The sequence below is a fragment of the Pygoscelis adeliae genome, unplaced genomic scaffold, assembly GCF_000699105.1.
Source record: "Pygoscelis adeliae isolate BGI_AS28 unplaced genomic scaffold, ASM69910v1 Scaffold18, whole genome shotgun sequence".
NCBI classification, from domain to species: Eukaryota; Metazoa; Chordata; class Aves; order Sphenisciformes; family Spheniscidae; genus Pygoscelis; species Pygoscelis adeliae.
In genome coordinates, this window is record NW_008825558.1 from 4,719,973 (window position 1) to 4,727,110 (window position 7,138).

Sequence of the window (7,138 nt, forward strand, 5' to 3'; positions counted from 1 at the left end):
TAGTCTACTGGGGCTGCACCAGCAACAGAGAGAAAATAAATCTATGATGTGTGTTCTCAAAGGGCTTTCTGGTCATGTCCCAGATCCACAGGGATCACCGGTAAGCACATCTTGCTTGTGTTTGGGTACAGCCAGCTTAGTTATCCAGGAGTTAGTGCATATTCGACCTTCCACTCCACGCTACAAACTACTGGGGCTAGATTTCATGTAAGTCTTCAAATCTGTTTCCAGCTTGGTAGGTACTTCTGAAAGCATGAAGCCAATCAATGGGCTTTGGGTGGGATTTAAGGTTTTTCATTGTGGTTGCAGGTGTCAACACAGGTCCTGAGACAGAGGTCCGGTAGGGTTGGAGGTATTGCTACTAGTTTTCATAGAAAACAATACCTACACTCCTGCTATGTTGTTTTTAGAGCAAAGCCTGAGGTGCAGCCTAACGTGAAGCAGGAATACTTGTAGCTCAGATCTTGGTATTAAGCCCAATTGGGTGCATATGCCCACTACCGAACGTGAGTGGTGGGATCCACAATATCCTCCAGTTGTTCTTAGATTTCAGTGTTCTAAATTCCTGACTTCAAACTTGGGCCCAGTCCTTACTATTCTAAGAAGTTTTGTCCATTGAGAGGCTATCATTATATAAATCAGCATCTCCTCATAGACACTATAACCACAGTAAACGCCAGCATCTACCTCATAAGGGTGGGGATGGGGGGAAGGGGAGAAGGGAAAAAAGTAATCAGTTGGATTCTTGGTATCAAGCCTGAGTGCTCTCATAGAAAGGGATTTGTTCATCACAAAAATTGAATTCACACCATTTCCCTGATCCGAAAAGACAGATGACATCAGACCCTTGGCAGGAGGTGCTTTAGAGAAGACTCTAATCCATGTACTGACAGGAATATTCACTGGAGCTGTTGCTCACGCTCTGTGTCCAAGGTTTGATCATGGCTTGAATATGGCCCTCGTCCTGGCTGACAGTAAAAAAGCTTTGTGGCAACTGACAAATGAGGTGGTACCCTATAGATTTAAGTGTGATTGTGATATACAACATCAGCCTAAGAGCCTAAAGAGTATAGGGGATAAGGGTTGACACTAAAAGTCTACTTGGGCTCAAAACAGCAGCATGTGCTACATACTTTCAAGATTGCTGTATCTTCATCTCTGCCTATGGGGAAAAATAAATGGACATGTTGGATCAAATCCGTGTTCCTTGTTGTATTTTATCACTGCTTTACAGGCTTACAACTCACAAGTGAATAGATAAGGGTGATATAAAGTAGTTATCTAGAAGAAAAAACACTGGATTCTTTAACACATTGAGCACAGTAAAGGATTCATTTCCAACAGTGCAAGGTTAGATCTAATGGACTTTATTCTTCTTTATTCAGTCCTTTGCAGCTGCCAGTGTTTAACAATCAGGATTATTCTCCAGCTTAGAAGCAGCTGGGTAATCAAAAGTAGCTACTGCTTACTGGGAATATGCTAGACAAATCTGTTGGGAGCTTTGAAAAAATTAGAACTCACCTCAAATCTCAGGTGTGAAGGTCATGTCCCATTCAGTGGTAATAGGATGAGATGCATTTCATTTGTGAAAGGTCTAGTTTGATCAGCTAGACAGAAACAGGAGGAGAAATGGGAGAGATGCATCTTCATTCCCAAGGGGAGGCTTTGAAAACACACTGCAGTCTTCAGGACTGCACTGGAGCAGTAAAGACCAACTTCTATTTAAAAAAAATCCAATTCTAGATTAATTAGACAAGCTAATAGCATAGGCAACCCGCTCAGTGGTGGCAGAGTAAAGAGAAAAGGCAGCAACGAAAGGTGACAGTTATATTAAAACATTGGCCAGGCTGGATTTTGCCCCAGGTCTCCTTTCTTACATGTATTAAAAGTTGAGGTTGTTCAGCCTGTCTTTGAAGTCACCCTTCAAACCAGCATTGCCATACCAACATCCTGATGTGGAATTCATCCTACACCCTTGTTAGCAGGCGAAGGTAGGGCCTCGAGCACAGCCAGGTGTGGTAAACACATTTGGTGTGGCACTCACCGTGTAGCCAAAGCAAAGATGGAACCACCATCTTCCCCACCATCATGGTCTTAGAAAAGTGAGCCACAAGACCTCAAAGGGGTAAAAACCAACATGAGATGTCTCTGTGTATGAGATAGCTGATGTTTAAGTGACTCCATTACCACTTTTCATAAGCCACTTGGTCCTGATAACATCAGCACAGACACAAGAGAACAGTCTCTGACTCCGATAGTTATGCAGCTTTTTGAACATCCACTCAGTCAAAGAACAGGACTGGTGTAGTAGCACATGAACTAATCAACCGAAATTATTAACAAAACAGCTTCATTTGCCTCTTATTGTTACTGTTACAGACAATACTTGAATAGGAAAGACTGAAAAATGTCCTCTGCATATTTGGAAAGCCGGGGCTTTGACGTGAGATGGAAGAACTAGGGGATTTAGCAGGGCCATCATGACAACGGTGATAAAGCATAACTCTGTGCTTTCCAAGAACCACTGCATAGTCTTTTCCATGAGGCAGTCAGGGAAAAACCCAAGGTAAAATATCTGTCATCTGCCATCTCTGGCAGATGGATGGAGGCAATTGATCTGTCTTTAAATAGGTAAAACTGTCTTCAGTGGTATTACTTCCAGATTTTCCTGGTGTTGGTGAGATTATAGCTGACCCTGCTTTGAGCAGGAGGTTGGATAGAGGACATCCTGAGGTCCCTTCCAACCTGCATCCCAACCCAGACTGCCTGTTTTAGTTCTTTGCATGGAATACTTGATTGTACTTAATTAATTCTTAGCAATATTGTCATTAGTGGAATGACCATGTAATAATTACAACAGTCCAATGATCTGGCCTCATCTCACTAGCCCTTTGCCACGGCATTGGCCAGATTTCTATTAAGAATGAAAGTTGGTGACAATTTCAGCTTCCTTTTAGAAAAGAAGTTAGAGGATTATCTGTGGGTCACCTGCCAGAGGAAGCATGAAAAACAAGGCAAAAGCATCAGCAGGGATGCAGGCAACCACTCTGACTCTGAACTCCTGAAGTCTGCATTTCTGTTGTGGCGACTGGCAAGACTGGAGGCTCTAGTCCCAAGCCCAAAGTCATGATTGCCCTCCTTGTGCCCACGTAAGAAGCTCAATCCAGAGCACTGCTGTTAGCGTGACTCAGCCGAGTGTGTTTGGAGGAGAGGAAGGTTTGGGGGGGGATCCCAAAGGAGACCTGGCTGAAAGCTACTGGCCTTAAAAGCAGAAAGCACATCTCCACTGTTGCCCAGATCCTCAACCAGCAATTGGTAGTACAAGCTTTTCCCCAACACACAGCTCCTCAGAGGGCTGTGAAGACTCCAGGGAGAAAAAGCTAAACAAGTTGTGCTTTACCAAGGAGTTCATGGGCAATGTTACCTCTCATGGCACTTGAATGCCCACATGGACTGCTCCCTACAAGTTGCCACAGAGGGTTAGGAAGGCCTTGCTTTCAGCCCGGGGTGCCCACTGGTGTGTGACATCTCACTGTCTGAGCCCCCATGACCTGCAGCTGCTCTGGATGTCCCACACTTCTGAGCTGGAGATTTTCTGATGCAGCCAGGCTGATCAACGCAAGGTAAAGTGCTGCAATGCTACCAACACTTCCTTCGCCTTGCACTTTTCCTTAAAACACTTTCTGTCCCTCTTTCCACACACCTTGTGCATTTGGCTTCTGTTCAGGAGAACAAGAAGGAAGTAACCAAAAAACACAAATTAAAATTTCACTCGAGCAGAGGGGCAGGCAAGTAATTGGTCTAGTTTCTTACAGTGTCCAACACAGAGAGGCGCAGTCCTGGAGTGTGCCAGCAGTTAAACCTTTCTCAGTACTCTCTGCAGCTGTGCCTTGGACTTGAATTGCTCTGGAAGTGTGCTACATGTGGACATGCTTAAAAAAGATGCTGAGATTAGGAAAACATTATTTCACTACAGGAATAACACATTTCAGCTGCCTTCGCTGCTGCTCAATGTGAAAAATCTTTTCCAGCAGAGAAAGGACTTCGCGAGGAAATAAAGTGACACACACTAGAAGAAACTCTGGGATTCGGGGTCTGGGCGGTTTGGGATGTGGAGGTGCAGGATAACATTTCTCAAACCAAACGTTAGCAAGGCTGTGCTGTTCCTCCTCGGGTTCAGTGACTGCAAGAGGAGCAAGCTGGAGCCACAACTCCTTCACAGGAGGCACTGGCTTCCGCACATAACCATCTCATGCATGATGAGAAATGGTTGAAAGCTGCACCTGGTATTGCTATGAGGCAAGGGTGTGTTGTGTTCAGTATCAGGTAGGGCTGATGCCACCTCCATAGCCTGACGTACCCTGACTCCTTCCCCAGAAGCATCCTGGTCCTAGAGACAAGGGTGATGGCCAGAAGTCTACATGAACAGCTCTAGTGGTAGCAATTCTCTGGCAGCTACCAGCCTCTCCAGACAGTCCTCAGACCAAAGCTAAGATGAGCTGAGAGGTGGATATATGTGGTCAATAACTTACCCAGCATATGTGCTTCTCTAGCGGGACAGGATCTGTGCAAGACTTCAGTTTGCCTCTGCCAGAAACTGCTGCCCGCCCTTTGTACAGGGTGGCCAGGTTAAGTCACCCAACAGAAGCAGGTTTGTCATGTAACACATCTAGTGGCAGAGCTGCAAGAGCACAGGAGGCTCTGCTTACGCTAACAGCCATCCAACTGGACAAGACCAGAAACAGATTCAAGTTATAAGGAGTGTTTTTGAAGGCAGTATTTTTGATAGTTTGTTTTTCTGGTTTGTTGGCCTTTTCTCAAAAGGGATAGTGTTTCTCGAAGGGAAGTTTCTTTTTGCAAAGTGACTGACCCGCTGGCATCAGTACAAAGTTTTAGGAGATGAACTCATACTTCTGAGTACGATTCCTTTGCACTGCTGAGAGCTGCTAATGAAGAGGAGCAGGGAGCAGGGAGCAGCTAGAAAGGAAGTAAGAGCCAACAGATTGGGAAATAGAAAGCAGGGGGTAACATGGGCCACGGGGTCCTGATCTGCTACAAGCATCTTTAAACCAGAGGGGTCAGTTCCTCCCTCCTCCTCAGAGAGAGGGCTTAAGGGTCCTCAGCAGCATCTGAGCCTCAAAATCCCTCCTCCCTCTTGCTCATCTGCTGCCTGACTCCAAAAGAGCCTAATCTTCCCTGACTTGCTTTGAAGTTACCCAGGGATTTAGATTTCTGCCTCTTTTAAGGCAAGGCAGAGTGCTGCGGGTGAGCTGGGCCGCAACGTAACCGTTCCTCCACTCCCTTAACACAGAGCAGGCACTACAGCGTGACAGCATTAGCGAGGGTCAGCTCTTCCCCTCCTCCTCTCTCCATGAAACATCTCCTCCTCCTGGCTGGTTTTGCAAGCAAAGGGATCTAACACCCACTGCCCAGCCCTCCCAACCAGCTGCCATAGCATCACTGCCTTCTGCTGGCTCCTTCCTCCAGTCCTCTGACTCTCCACGTGCTACAAACCGAGCATGAGACATTTCTGCAAACCCATCTGCTTCCACTATCTGCAAATGAGATTCCCCAAAATCTGGCCTATAGATGCTTCCCACCTGCCCAAGAAGCCTTAGTTCATAAGGATATTGAAGGGTAACTACGCTAAGCCCTGCGGCATGCCAATGCATTGCAGAGGGAGTCATAGATCCAGGTGATTGATTACCGAGGGATTCTTAGAAACCTCATCCCATTGCAGCGAGTTCCACCCTCTGAATCTGCTTGGCTTCATACACAGCACCTTCCACCCCAAGAAGCTACTACACTTTGCAAAAGGGAATCTGATATGTTAAAATATATTTAAGATAGATTGGCTAGCCTTATTTACTTCCTTTTCAAGGAAGGAGAACAGAGCCAATGTCATGCTGTGAGTCACCGGAAGAATACAATTGAATCCTTGGGGCCAACATTTCAAAACACCATGGCAAGGGATTTCTCTCTCCTGTTTTTCAAGCATCCTTGAAGTTTCTCGCCCCCAATCAGTGGTCCACAGCATCACAGAAAAAGTGCCTTCAAAACATCATAAAGGCATTGGGGTCTTCACTTTCCAAAACACTGAAAATCCACCCTCTCACCCCAAATTTCTTATCACTGCTAAAAATCTTGCTGTGCCTGGGGGCTCTTGGTTCCTGTTCCCCTCTAACCTTCAGGCCTTGCCCAGCACAATGAAGGCTGTCAGCAAAGGGCATCTGGCCAAGAGCAGATGCCGGGAAGGTTACCCGGGCTTTGTTCACATGTCATTGGCAGGGGTGCACCCAGGGAGGCAGAAACATGAGACTCCCATCCCCAAGTTGATCCGCAAGTCTCCGTCCAGGGGACAAGGTGGCTGGGATCATTTGTGTCTCGGTGGAAGTCATGAGGCTTTACACTGAATGCATGGGAATTTCCAGGCAAGGATTTGATTTAGGGGAGTGTGAAATGTGCAGCACCCCTGATTTTTATTCCTTGTAACAGCTTATCTTCTCTTGCATCATGAAGTGTCTGGGAAGCAGCCAAGGGCATACAGCGGGGAAGATAGCAAATGGGGAGGGAGAGGAAAAAAGTCAAGGGGAACACAAGCATATTTATAAAAATCAGAACAATAGTTTCCCAGAGTTGTGATAAGAACTAATTTCTACTCACAAATAAAAACCGCAATGCTGATTTTTTCATGCATTTCTCCTCCCTTTTCTTAAAAAAAGCAAAACCCCACAATTTCCCCCCAAACCAAAGCTGTCATGAAAGTAGCAATCAAGGTGGAAGGAGTTAATCCTTTTGCCTCCCAGCAGGGAAGCCATCCGCCTGCAGACTTCGGAAAGGCCCATGAAGCTGGTGGTCCTCACTCAGCCCCTGGTGGGCATTTGTTCAGATCATAAAGCTCAGCGCGCCACACTCCCTCCAGTCTGAAGCAATTGGCAAGAGCATCTCAAAGGGCGGCCTGGATTCGTAAACAAGCAGAGCTTTGCATCCCCAGCCAGCAGCGCTGTACTTCATTGGCAAAGCTGCCTTACGCAGTATCCCTCTGGCTCTCTGCCTGGGCCTTGCAAGTGTTATCAATCGCTTGCTTCCATGAACATTAAAGAAATCAAGCTTTCCTTCTTTCTCTTGCACACACACA